Raw genomic sequence first — 12,900 nt, 5'->3', positions numbered from 1 at the left:
GAAAACGGGCGAAAACCTAGAAATTCAGCGTTTTGCACTTACGGCACCTACCGTGGCGGGCGCCATGGGGTTAGCCATGACGTGGCCACGTCTCAAGACCACTCCTCAACCGCCAAGACCCACGATCCCCACTCCATCATCCCCTGTAGGGACCATGGCGGGTGCCATAGGCCTGTGGCGGGCGCCACAAGGCCAAAATCAGTAACCTCCACTTTTTAGTGGAGGGGCGTCCCTGTCATTTCATGCTTTCAGTTTTTACTATAAATAGGACCTTAGATTTTAGTTTTTCTTCATCCAGAATTAGAATTCTCTAGGCATATATCAGTTATAAAGCAGTTGCCATTCCACATCGGGGTGCCTCTGCAATCGAGTGATCGAGTCTGTAATCTGTCTGTGGTTCGAGTTTTGGAGCACTCTGGAGGAAGTTAATCCTGCCGCCATTTTAATTCAAGTTCGTATTTTAATTTTATTTATTTCCTGCACTCGCACATTTACGTTGTTTATTTCCTGCACTCGCACATTTACGTTGTTTATTTCCTGCACTCGCACATTTACGTTGTTTATTTCCCGCACTCGCACATTTACGTTGTTTATTTCCTGCACTCGCACATTTACGTTGTTTATTTCCTGCACTCGCACTTTACTTTGTTTATTATCCGCACTCGCTTTAAATTACTTTTATGAAAAACTATAAAAAGAATATTTACTTTATCATGTCTAACTAATTCTATAAAGGTTAGAATGTGAGGATCGAAATTAAACCAGTAATCAGTATAATTGTTCGTGGAAACACCTAAGGGCTATTTTATCTTTCAATTCAAGTAATTGTTTTTAACTATTTCAAAAACAGCCAAAAGCGCTTTGTCTAGTTTATTAGGAGATTTTAGATTAAAAAGAAAAGAGATTTTAAAACGATTTTCGGACGCGTTAGGAAGTTTAAACTCTGGTTCGTAAGAACCTCTTTTTGCTAAGAAGTCCAGGTTAAAATACTTTTCAACTTAGTTAAGATACTATATTTCTTAAAAATAGGTTTACTACTCTAACGCAGTACGCACCTTTTTATCCGTGACAATAGGAGGGGTTGATTAGAGAGTACAACTCGGTTCTGAATACGCGAAAGCGACAGTTCCTGTTAAATTAGTTCTTTTCAAAGGAGAAAACATTGCCCATAAGTAGTTCCACTAACAAGTACTGGATTATCATTGATTGCGTGAATTACATTCGAGCCTGTCTTTATTTATTATTTAAAATTATAATTTTATTTACCATTGCACCCTTATTAAAACCCTTAAAAATAGTTGCCTTAGATACACACCATAACAATAGGTTTGATAGATTGACACTTGGTCTCTGTGGATTCGATAATCTTTTATATTACTTTGACGTGATTCGTACACTTGCGAAAAACACGCATCAAGTTTTTGGCGCCGTTGCCGGGGACCAATTTCGTCAAATTTCATTACCCTGTAGTTATACCGTTTAGACTAAGGTTGTTACCCACCGGTCAATGCGAAAGACTCGCAGTGCCGGAAGTTTAGTAGACCCTCTAGCTGAACCTGAACGTTACGCTCGCGCACGTTTATTTTTCCATAGGAATAGGATAGCTATGGCCGAAGAACAAAACCGAAGACCTCTTAAGGACTTCGCCCAACCATCAAACGAGGAACCTAGTTCCAGTATAGTAAACCCCGTTATCCCAGCCAATAATTTTGAACTTAAACCATCCCTGCTGCAATTAGTGCAACAGAGACAATTCTCAGGTCTCGCTACTGATAACCCAAACCAACATTTAAAAAACTTTCTTCAGTTAGCAGACACCTTTAAAACCAATGGAGCTTCTCCTGAGGCGATACGCTTAAGATTATTTCCCTTTTCCCTCAGAGATAAAGCTCTATCATGGTTAGATTCCCTTCCACCCAATTCAATAACAACTTGGGATGACCTTAGGAAAGTTTTTCTTGCTAGATATTTTCCCCCAAGTAAGACCGCTCTTCTTCGAAACCTTATAACTAGATTTACCCAACTCCAAGGAGAGTCGTTGTTCGAAGCCTGGGAGAGATATAAAGAACTATTAAGAGCATGCCCACACCATGGCTTAGAGAATTGGCTAATCATCCAAACCTTCTATAATGGACTTCATTATAACACTAAGATGACCATCGACGCTGCCGCTGGTGGCGCACTGATGAATAAACCTTACCCTGAAGCTAGTGCCCTTATCGAGGATATGGCCCAAAACCATCAATCATGGGGAGTAGAACGAGCGACAGTGGAAAAGAAGGAAGCCCAAGGAGGAATACATGAGCTAAGCTCTATAGACATGATGCAGGCTAAAATGGACGCGTTGGCCCTTAGAGTCGAACATATGTGTACAACTCCGAATACTGTAGCCGCAGTTTCGCCGAATTGTGAGATATGTGGAACGCAAGGACACCAATCCGCCGAATGCAATCTGTTAAATGAAACCAACACTGAGCAAGTGAACTATACCCAAGGGAACCCATTTTCTAACACATATAACCCTGGATGGAGGAATCACCCAAACTTCTCCTACAAAAATAATAACCCTATTCAAAATACCGCACCTCCGAGACAACAAGGTTACCAAGCCCCTAGAACAAATCAACCTATGCAACCTGTACCGCCAAACCCGAGCTTTGAAGAAATTGTAAAAGATTTCATCGTTGCTCAAAAACAGAAAAACAAAGAGTTCATGAACCAAAGCGTCCATGTTAACGAACTAATTACCCAGTTAGGAACCAAGGTTGATCAAATCATTACTCATAATAAGATGCTTGAAACCCAGATCTCTCAGGTAGCGTTAAACCAAGCCCCACAGACTACCCCTGGAGGACAGTTCCCTGGACAACCTCAACAAAACCCGAAAGGGCAAGCTAATGCCATTACTCTACGAAGTGGAACCGCTTATAAGGAGCCTTTAAACCCTAGATTAAGTGAGCCTGAAACTTCTGAGAGGAGTGAGGAAAAGGAACCAGAGAAGCCTGAAACCCCGGAAAGTCAAGAAAAAGGAGAAGAACCTAAAAATAAAACCTATGTACCACCACCGCCATACAAACCACCAATACCATACCCTCAAAGATTAAAGAAAACCCAAATCGATAATCAATATCAAAAATTCGTTAAGGTTATAGAAAAACTTCACGTAGAAATCCCCTTTACAGAAGCCATCACCCAAATACCTTCTTATGCTAAGTTTCTCAAAGACATACTTACGAATAAACGTAGACTTGAAGATCCGAAACCCGTGGAATGTAATTCTATTTCCGAAGATAGGTTAGCAAAGAAAGATAAAGATCCCGGAAATTTTTCCATTCCTTGTATTTTAGGGAATCATGTCATCGAAAAAGCTTTTCTAGACTTAGGAGCTAGTGTGAGCTTAATGCCTTTAGCAGTTTGTGAGAGATTAAACTTAGGAGAATTACAACCTACTAAGATGTCGCTTCAATTAGCCGATAGATCCGTTAAATACCCTATAGGCATACTTGAAGACGTCCCTGTTAGGGTGGGTCAGTTGTTTATACCTACTGATTTTGTTGTCATGGACATTAAAGAAGATGACGACATACCAATCCTCCTAGGTAGACCGTTCTTATCGACTGCTGGAGCCGTAATAGATGTTAAAAAAGGAAAACTAACTTTTGAGGTAGGTGAAGAGAAGATAGAATTTATATTGTCAAAATTTCTTATGGCACCTGTGATAGGAGATTCTTGTTATGCCTTAGATATCATCGAAGAATGCATTAGGGAATTAGAACAAGAAGAAGAAAATAAATCTATAAAATTGCCATCAACCCTTATTTTGGAAGATGACAATTATAAAACACCCTACATTGATGATAACCTTCACGAATGTTTATCTCTTACCCCAGATCCTATGCCTTGCCCTATGAAACCGACCGTAAAACTTAAGGAACTGCCTAAAAACCTGAGATATGAATTTCTGGATGAAGATATGAATCGTCCAGTTATAGTCAGTGCTACCTTAAACCAAAAAGAAACCGATCAATTATTAGAAGTTTTACGTAGGTACCCCTCAGCCTTAGGATATAAGATCTCTGATCTAAAAGGAATAAGCCCATCCGTATGCATGCATCGGATTTTGCTTGAAGAAGATTCAAAACCTTCCAGAGAACACCAACGTAGAATAAATCCTATAATGAGTGCGGTAGTTAAGACTGAAGTTCTTAAGTTACTAGAGGCAGGTATAATATATCAGATCTCGGACAGTAAATGGGTAAGTCCTGTGCATGTAGTACCCAAAAAGGGAGGCATCACAGTCGTGCAAAACGAGAAGGGCGAACCTGTAGCAAAAAGAACCGATGGAGGTTGGCGTATGTGCATAGATTATAGAAAATTAAATAAAGCAACTAGGAAGGACCATTTCCCATTACCATTCATAGATCAAATGTTGGAGCGCCTAGCCAGACACTCTTACTTTTGTTATTTAGATGGATATTCAGGATTCTTCCAAATACCTATTCACCCCGAAGATCAAGAAAAAACTACCTTTACATGCCCAGTTGGAACTTTTGCCTATAGAAGAATGCCTTTTGGACTTTGTAATGCTCCTGCAACTTTCCAACGCTGCATGATGTCTATCTTTGCTGATTATTTAGATGGAATTATGGAAGTATTTATGGACGATTTCTCAGTTTGTGGATCAGATTTCAAAAATTGTCTTGTCAACCTTGAGAAAATCCTGGAGAGATGTGTGGAGGTAAACCTTGTGCTAAATTGGGAAAAATGTCATTTCATGGTCACCGAAGGGATTGTTTTAGGACATATAGTTTCCGAAAAAGGTATAGAGGTAGATAAAGCAAAAATAGAAGTCATAGAGAATCTAAAACCGCCGAAGACTATCAGGGAGATAAGAAGTTTTCTTGGACATGCCGGATTTTACCGACGTTTCATCAAAGATTTCTCCAAAATAACAAAGCCCTTAACTGGTCTTTTAATGAAAGATGCTGAATTTATCTTCGATGAAAAATGTACTGAAGCATTTAATCTTCTGAAGGAAGCTCTGACTTCAGCACCTATAATGAAACCCCCTGATTGGTCAGAACCGTTTGAGATAATGTGTGACGCCAGTGATTACGCTGTTGGAGCCGTTCTAGGTCAGAGAAAATATAAGAAGTTACATGTGATTTATTATGCCAGTAGAACCCTAGACGCTGCACAGCTCAATTACGCAACAACCGAAAAAGAGCTCCTAGCTGTAGTTTTTGCAATAGACAAATTTAGATCTTATCTAGTAGGAGCCAAGATTATAGTTTATACCGACCATGCTGCCATTCGTTACTTACTAAGCAAAAAGGATGCCAAGCCTAGGTTACTTCGATGGATTCTATTACTGCAAGAGTTTGATTTGGATATCCGTGATAAGAAAGGCACTGATAATGTGGTAGCTGATCACCTATCTAGGCTAGAATACCTGAAACCTGATCCAGTTCCCATAAATGACGATTTTGCCTATGATAGACTGATAGCCCAACTAGAAACCATTGAAGAAGATAACCCAGACCCTCATGAGCATTTTCAAAAATCCTTAGCCATAAGTGATGTACCTTGGTATGCAGACTTTGTTAATTATCTAGCCGCTGACATCATACCCCCTGATCTAAACTACCACCGGAAGAAGAAGTTCTATAGTGATGTGAGAAACTTCTATTGGGACGAACCATTTCTTTTCAAGAGAGGTAAAGATGGCATTTTCCGCCGTTGTGTTCCAGAAGAAGAGGTAAATAATATAATTGAGCATTGTCACTCTGCACCCTATGGTGGACATGCAAGCACATCTAAGACCTACGCCAAGATTCTTCAAGCTGGCCTATTCTGGCCTACTATGTGGCGTGATGTCCATGCTTTCATTGTCAAGTGTGATAGATGCCAACGCACAGGAAATATTTCAAGACGTAATGAAATGCCGTTAAGAAATATCCAAGAAGTAGAACTCTTCGACGTATGGGGTATAGACTTTATGGGACCGTTCCCACCATCTTTTGGAAATCAGTACATCTTAGTAGCTGTTGACTACGTGTCTAAATGGATTGAAGCTATCGCCGCACCCACAAACGACACCAGAGTAGTCATCAAATTATTCAAAAATTATATATTTCCCAGGTTTGGAACACCCCGTTTAGTCATAAGCGATGGAGGATCGCACTTCATATCGAGAATATTTGATAAACTTTTAAGCAAGTATGGAGTTAAGCATAGAGTAGCAACACCATACCACCCACAGACCAATGGACAAGTGGAAGTATCTAATAGGGAGATAAAACAAATCCTCGAGAAGACTGTCTCTATATCTAGAAAGGATTGGTCACAGAAACTTCAAGAAGCATTATGGGCCTATAGAACCGCTTTCAAAACTCCTATAGGAACAACCCCTTATCAACTGGTCTATGGAAAATCATGTCACTTACCTTTTGAATTGGAACATAAGGCCTATTGGGCCATCAAAACTTTGAATTTGGATTACTCGACAGCTGGTGAGAAACGTATCCTTGACATCCACAAATTAGAAGAGCTCAGACAATCTGCCTACGAAAATGCCATCATATACAAAGAAAGAACAAAAGCTTGGCATGACAAAAGAATCATAAGAAGAGACTTCAAAATAGGCGATCCTGTTCTCCTGTTCGATTCTAGGTTACGACTTTTTCCAGGTAAACTCCGTTCGAGATGGACTGGCCCTTTCGAAGTATCTAAGATCCTGAGATCCGGTGCTATTGAAATCAAGAACCAGACATGTAAACCGTTCATCGTCAATGGACAGAGGTTGAAGCCCTACGAAGGAGGTGACATCCCGACAACATACACCTGCCATACTCTGAGTGATCCACCATATCCTTCCAATGATGTTTAAATATCGGTCGTCGAGCTAATGACGTTAAACAAGCGCTGCATGGGAGGCAACCCATGGTTTTTCTTATCTTTTGTACTTTTTATTTTTTACTTTTACTTTATTTTGTTTATATTATTATTATTATGTCAGGACTAACGATTGAATGTTTTATGTGCTTTCAGGACTTGTTTGCTAACCTTGTACAGAATGCAGAACCCTGATGACATGCACGTGGCCTTTAGAGATGATGCACAGAGAGAGCGTTACTATGTTCACATGAGACGCCCTATGGCTCCTACCAGGTTGTTCGGGATTGACTACTCATTCTCTCACAAGGAGTTTGGTGATTTGCTAGGTTTCCAGACTACTCCTGATGCTATTCCAGATACACCGATGGGGTATTTTATGAGCAGAGAAGTGGAAAAGTTTTGGACTAAAATATCCGGCGGAGGGAGCCAAGATCCTTCTACCCAGTTTTCTCAGGTAATCCACAACCCTGCATTGAGGTACTTCCAGATGATTCTAGCACATTCTTTCCTAGGTTTTCCAGATACAGAGACACTGCTAAGTGAAGAGGAGATTTTCCTACTGTTTTGTGCGACTCAGTCTCGCCCTGTTGCTTGTGGCAACTTTCTGTTAAAGGGCTTGGCTAGTGTTGCCAGATCATCCGTAGGCATCATCCATGTCGGTGGGATTGTTACACAGATTGCTACTGCATTGGGTCTGTCTCGCAAGTTATTGCACCTCAGGACCTTCTGCTTCTACACCACCCTGGATATTGATTTTTGTCTTGATAGAGGACTGATGAGGAGGGTTTTTTTTGAGCCCAACATGTTTAGACTGCTGATCGACGGCGAAGCGATACACTATTTCACATTACCAGATCAGCTGATGACCAGTGTCCATGATCCTGAAAATTGGAGTTATGCTCTAGAGGGTTATGGAGAGACTGTCGAAGAGCCGAAATCGCCTCCCGCCGCTGAGTACACTCCTACACCTCTTACTCCCCAGATCACTGTTATGTCTAACAATTTGTCTCCGCAGCCACCTGACCTACAAACACAGATTTATGAGCTCCGTAAGGAGACTGCCCTGCTCAAGCAGGAAGTGGCAGACTTAGAGTTACAGATGCAGGTTTCTGATCTCACTCATGCCTCAGAGACCGATGCTCTACATCAGGCGATTGAAGAGCTTCGGAGGGAGATAGCTGAGTTTCGTGGATCAAGCCAGGAAAAGACGCCTACCACATGACTCATTCTACCCTGACAGCATTACCCTAGTATTTTATTTATCGCATTTCCAGACATATTTTACTTTACTGCAGCTTTTATATTTTCATGCACTCTGAATTTCTTATATATATACATATTATGCACTAATGTTAACTTTTTCTTTTTCTTTTGTTTCTTTAGTTATTTTATTTTTTTGTCGTGCAAAGAAAAAAAAATATATAAGACAAAAATATTTTCATTTTTGTCTTTACAAAAAATATGCAAGCCTCAAGCCTTGAAAAGAAGAAGAAAACGCTATTCAGACCCCCCGGAAGACAAAGGTGCAAGAAGGCCCAAAAGGAGGATCCAAAACCACAAGGCCCAGGAATTGGCCTTGTGGCGGGCGCCATAAGCCCTGTGGCGGGCGCCACACCGTACCAACAACAAGTACGGGGCTGAATCCCCATTTCCACCATTTTCATCCCTTTCTTCACCAAAAACCCATTTTTCCAACCTTCCAAATCCTCCTTGAACCCCATTAAAGCTCCCTCATTTCCAAAATACCCACCATCCATAAAACATATCCAACACCCATTTCCATTTTCATCCATCAAAAAAACCAAAAAAATCAAAACTTTATCATTCCCTCATAAACCACTTTTTCTACCATTTTCACTACCTAAGGAGCATTCAACAATGGAGTTCAACGGATTTCTTCTTCGTGATGGAAGACCGGGCGAAAGGCAACGGAAAATTATTCAGAGGCTTCAAAGTCGAGAAATTCTCTCGACTAGGTACGTCGACGATAACTGTCTGTATGCTTTGGGTATTTATCATAGTGTTTTTAATTTATTAGAATTTCTAGGCTTGCATAATATTTTCATTAATCAGGAACCTACCTATGAGCGACTGACAACTGAGTTTTTGAGTTCTTTAATATACACTGTCAGTCCTAACACTGCTAGCACTGTCGGTACTGTTATTTTTAGACTGTTCGGAATTGAGTATGAATTCAGTACCGACAATCTAGCAGGTTTGTTAGGAATCCCTCATAGGGAAGGTGCAATTTGTGAGGCACCTTTGGATGCGGAGTGGTCGGCCGAGGTATTTACCTTCTGGCAAAGGCTTTCAAGTTCTTCAATTAATTCTTTCGAAGGGATACTTGCGTCGACCATTCACAACCCGGCCATAAGAGTTTTTAGACTTCTTTTGGCATGTACTATTTTTGGCCGGGAAAGTCCAAACAAGGTAAATGCGCGTGAACTCCTATTTTTGCAAGGATGCCTCACTAGAACCCACATCAATCCGGTCCCGTTTATGCTTGCTCATATGACTTTATTTACTAACAAAACAGGACCGATTGTTTTTGGAGGGCTTGTTACGTATATTGCTCGGACTCTTGGCCTGAACGATGAGATAGCTACACTTGAACCACTACCTCCTCGCACAATTAATTTAAAATTTCTGAAAGACATGAAATTGTGCCGAGCAAGGAGAGAAGGTGGTTATGAGTTGATGGTTCATGGGGTAGCTATCCCATCTGTTGCTTTACCATGCAGTAGACGTACTGATGTACGTGATGAAAGGAACTGGACCTATGATCTTAATGCTCCACGTGTTTTGGGTCCACTTCCTCCTAATATTCCCGATGGGGAGGCACATGACACTGATGATGAGTATGATCGGAGAGAGCAGTCTCCCATCCCTCACATGTCCCCCCATCGTCCTTCACAGTCACACACCGCACCATCTTCCTCTAACCCTGTTGCAGGTACTGCTCCTGGATTCCATGTCACCGAGGAGATGTGGCGTGATATGACAGCTAGAGAAGAAAGGCGTGATGGCCTTCTCTCTACTATTTCACAGCAGCTGACGGACAATATGAGCTTCATGCAACAATCGCGATTGGTTTCGGATCGTGCCTATAGCAACGTTTGCCGTACCTTGAACGATATCTCATTAGAGCAGAACCGTCAGAGAGAGTTCAACAGCCAACACTACCAGCTTGCCGAGGCCACTCAGGGTTCCATCTTAGGTAACCTTCGAGAGGTTCGGAGTGCTCAGGCTGCTTTATCAGCACGACTCGACCGGAGGGACCAGCATCGTAGTAGATCCCGTCGTTCCAGACCATCACATCAGGACGGCGAAGGCACCAGTGCCCCTCCTCAGTAGTCTTTTTCAGGTTACCCCCCTTATCTTATTTCGAAACATTGGGGACAATGTTCGATCTAAGTGTGGGAGGGGATTTTATTGCTTTCTGTCATTTCCCTTTTTAGTTAATTATTTCCTTTCAGTTATTTCCTTTCAGTAATTTAATTTTCTTAGATAATGCATGAGTCTGACGAGTCACCAGTATAGTGTCTTTTTAGTTCATCTTCATTTTTTCCCATTTCCTTAGCCTTACCAGAAAATTTTTTAAAAAAAAAAAAAAAGAAAATGATGTTGTTTCACATGTTTTTTGGGCTTTGGGACAGGTTTAGATTAGGATGTAGTGACCTAGGTCAACTTTTTGAAACATCAGAACCATTTTAGCACCATAGACCTCTTGAATATAGGAATCACTCCTAAACCCCACCACCTTGGCCTTTACTATCATTTTAAAAATTGTCCTAAGTAGTTTATCTTAGCAGTCAGCTCCGGCTTAAGCATGCTCTACGTAGGGGGCCGATGAACATAAGTGAATGATCCAGTGCTAAAAAAAAAAAAAAAAAAAAAAAAAAAAAAAAAAAGGCAAACTCTGGTATAGGTGACCCTCACAAAGTCATTTAAACCGAAAAAAAAAGAAAAAAAAAAAAAAAATTTTTGCAAGTCACCTATTGTTAGTTGGTTCGGAGGTATCTGGCACTGAACTTGGTAGGGCGGATTACGATCCGATCCCCCGTAGCTACATTTAGGCGAAATAAAACAGGTTTACACATGCTTATGTGCCAGAAACCTTATGTTATGGATCAGAATCACTAACCGGTCACTCTACTATGAAGCATGTACAGATAACGGGCTTAATGTGATTGCGCCTGAATGAAAAGGACACAAAAAGATGAGAAGATAGGCCTAGGTATTGTGGGATGATATGGAGTGGTTAATATAGGATTGAAGTTTGTGTTTGTGTTACTATGGTACCCTTGGTTCACTTAGTTAGTATCTGTCACTGCATCCTGACTTGAACTTAGAATCCCTTTAGCCCAAAGACAAGTGTTGACACCATATTTTCTTAAGCTTTAATGTTTGCTTGAGGACAAGCAAAGGTTTAAGTGTGGGAGAATTTGATCACACTAAAATTCACCGTATTTCTGACTCCGATTTCGCATGCATTCTTAGCTTTTATTGTTGTTTTGCTTTGTTATTTCTTTGTTTTCTTATGTTTTCAGGTTTTTATAATAATCGGAGCTTGAATCGGGAAAAGGAGCGAAAAAGGAGTGAAAACGGGCGAAAACCTAGAAATTCAGCGTTTTGCACTTACGGCACCCACCGTGGCGGGCGCCATGGGGTTAGCCATGACGTGGCCACGTCTCAAGACCACTCCTCAACCGCCAAGACCCACGATCCCCACTCCATCATCCCCTGTAGGGACCATGGCGGGCGCCATAGGCCTGTGGCGGGCGCCACAAGGCCAAAATCAGTAACCTCCACTTTTTAGTGGAGGGGCGTCCCTGTCATTTCATGCTTTCAGTTTTTACTATAAATAGGACCTTAGATTTTCGTTTTTCTTCATCCAGAATTAGAATTCTCTAGGCATATATCAGTTATAAAGCAGTTGCCATTCCACATCGGGGTGCCTCTGCAATCGAGTGATCGAGTCTGTAATCTGTCTGTGGTTCGAGTTTTGGAGCACTCTGGAGGAAGTTAATCCTGCCGCCATTTTAATTCAAGTTCGTATTTTACTTTTATTTATTTCCTGCACTCGCACATTTACGTTGTTTATTTCCTGCACTCGCACATTTACGTTGTTTATTTCCTGCACTCGCACATTTACGTTGTTTATTTCCTGCACTCGCACATTTACGTTGTTTATTTCCTGCACTCGCACTTTACTTTGTTTATTATCCGCACTCGCTTTAAATTACTTTTATGAAAAACTATAAAAAGAATATTTACTTTATCGTGTCTAACTAATTCTATAAAGGTTAGAATGTGAGGATCGAAATTAAACCAGTAATCAGTATAATTGTTCGTGGAAACACCTAAGGGCTATTTTATCTTTCAATTCAAGTAATTGTTTTTAACTATTTCAAAAACAGCCAAAAGCGCTTTGTCTAGTTTATTAGGAGATTTTAGATTAAAAAGAAAAGAGATTTTAAAACGATTTTCGGACGCGTTAGGAAGTTTAAACTCTGGTTCGTAAGAACCTCTTTTTGCTAAGAAGTCCAGGTTAAAATACTTTTCAACTTAGTTAAGATACTATATTTCTTAAAAATAGGTTTACTACTCTAACGCAGTACGCACCTTTTTATCCGTGACAATAGGAGGGGTTGATTAGAGAGTACAACTCGGTTCTGAATACGCGAAAGCGACAGTTCCTGTTAAATTAGTTCTTTTCAAAGGAGAAAACATTGCCCATAAGTAGTTCCACTAACAAGTACTGGATTATCATTGATTGCGTGAATTACATTCGAGCCTGTCTTTATTTATTATTTAAAATTATAATTTTATTTACCATTGCACCCTTATTAAAACCCTTAAAAATAGTTGCCTTAGATACACACCATAACAACAGGTTTGATAGATTGACACTTGGTCTCTGTGGATTCGATAATCTTTTATATTACTTTGACGTGATTCGTACACTTGCGAAAAACACGCATCAATAGGATGGTGGTATAA

At 40.5% G+C, this 12,900-nt stretch overlaps 1 non-coding gene across 1 annotated transcript; it reads right to left on the bottom strand.

Moving 5' to 3' along the window:
* Positions 1-1,990: 1,990 nt before the first annotated feature.
* Positions 1,991-2,097, bottom strand: LOC127116731 (small nucleolar RNA R71). Its single transcript, XR_007801527.1, has one exon. It is a non-coding gene; the product is annotated as a small nucleolar RNA R71 (small nucleolar RNA).
* Between the last annotated feature and the right edge of the window lie 10,803 nt (positions 2,098-12,900).

This window comes from Lathyrus oleraceus, chromosome 1 (assembly GCF_024323335.1).
Source record: "Lathyrus oleraceus cultivar Zhongwan6 chromosome 1, CAAS_Psat_ZW6_1.0, whole genome shotgun sequence".
NCBI classification, from domain to species: domain Eukaryota; kingdom Viridiplantae; phylum Streptophyta; class Magnoliopsida; order Fabales; family Fabaceae; genus Lathyrus; species Lathyrus oleraceus.
The sequence above is the reverse complement of the archived record's forward strand: the minus strand, read 5'-3'. Positions and strand labels throughout refer to the sequence as shown.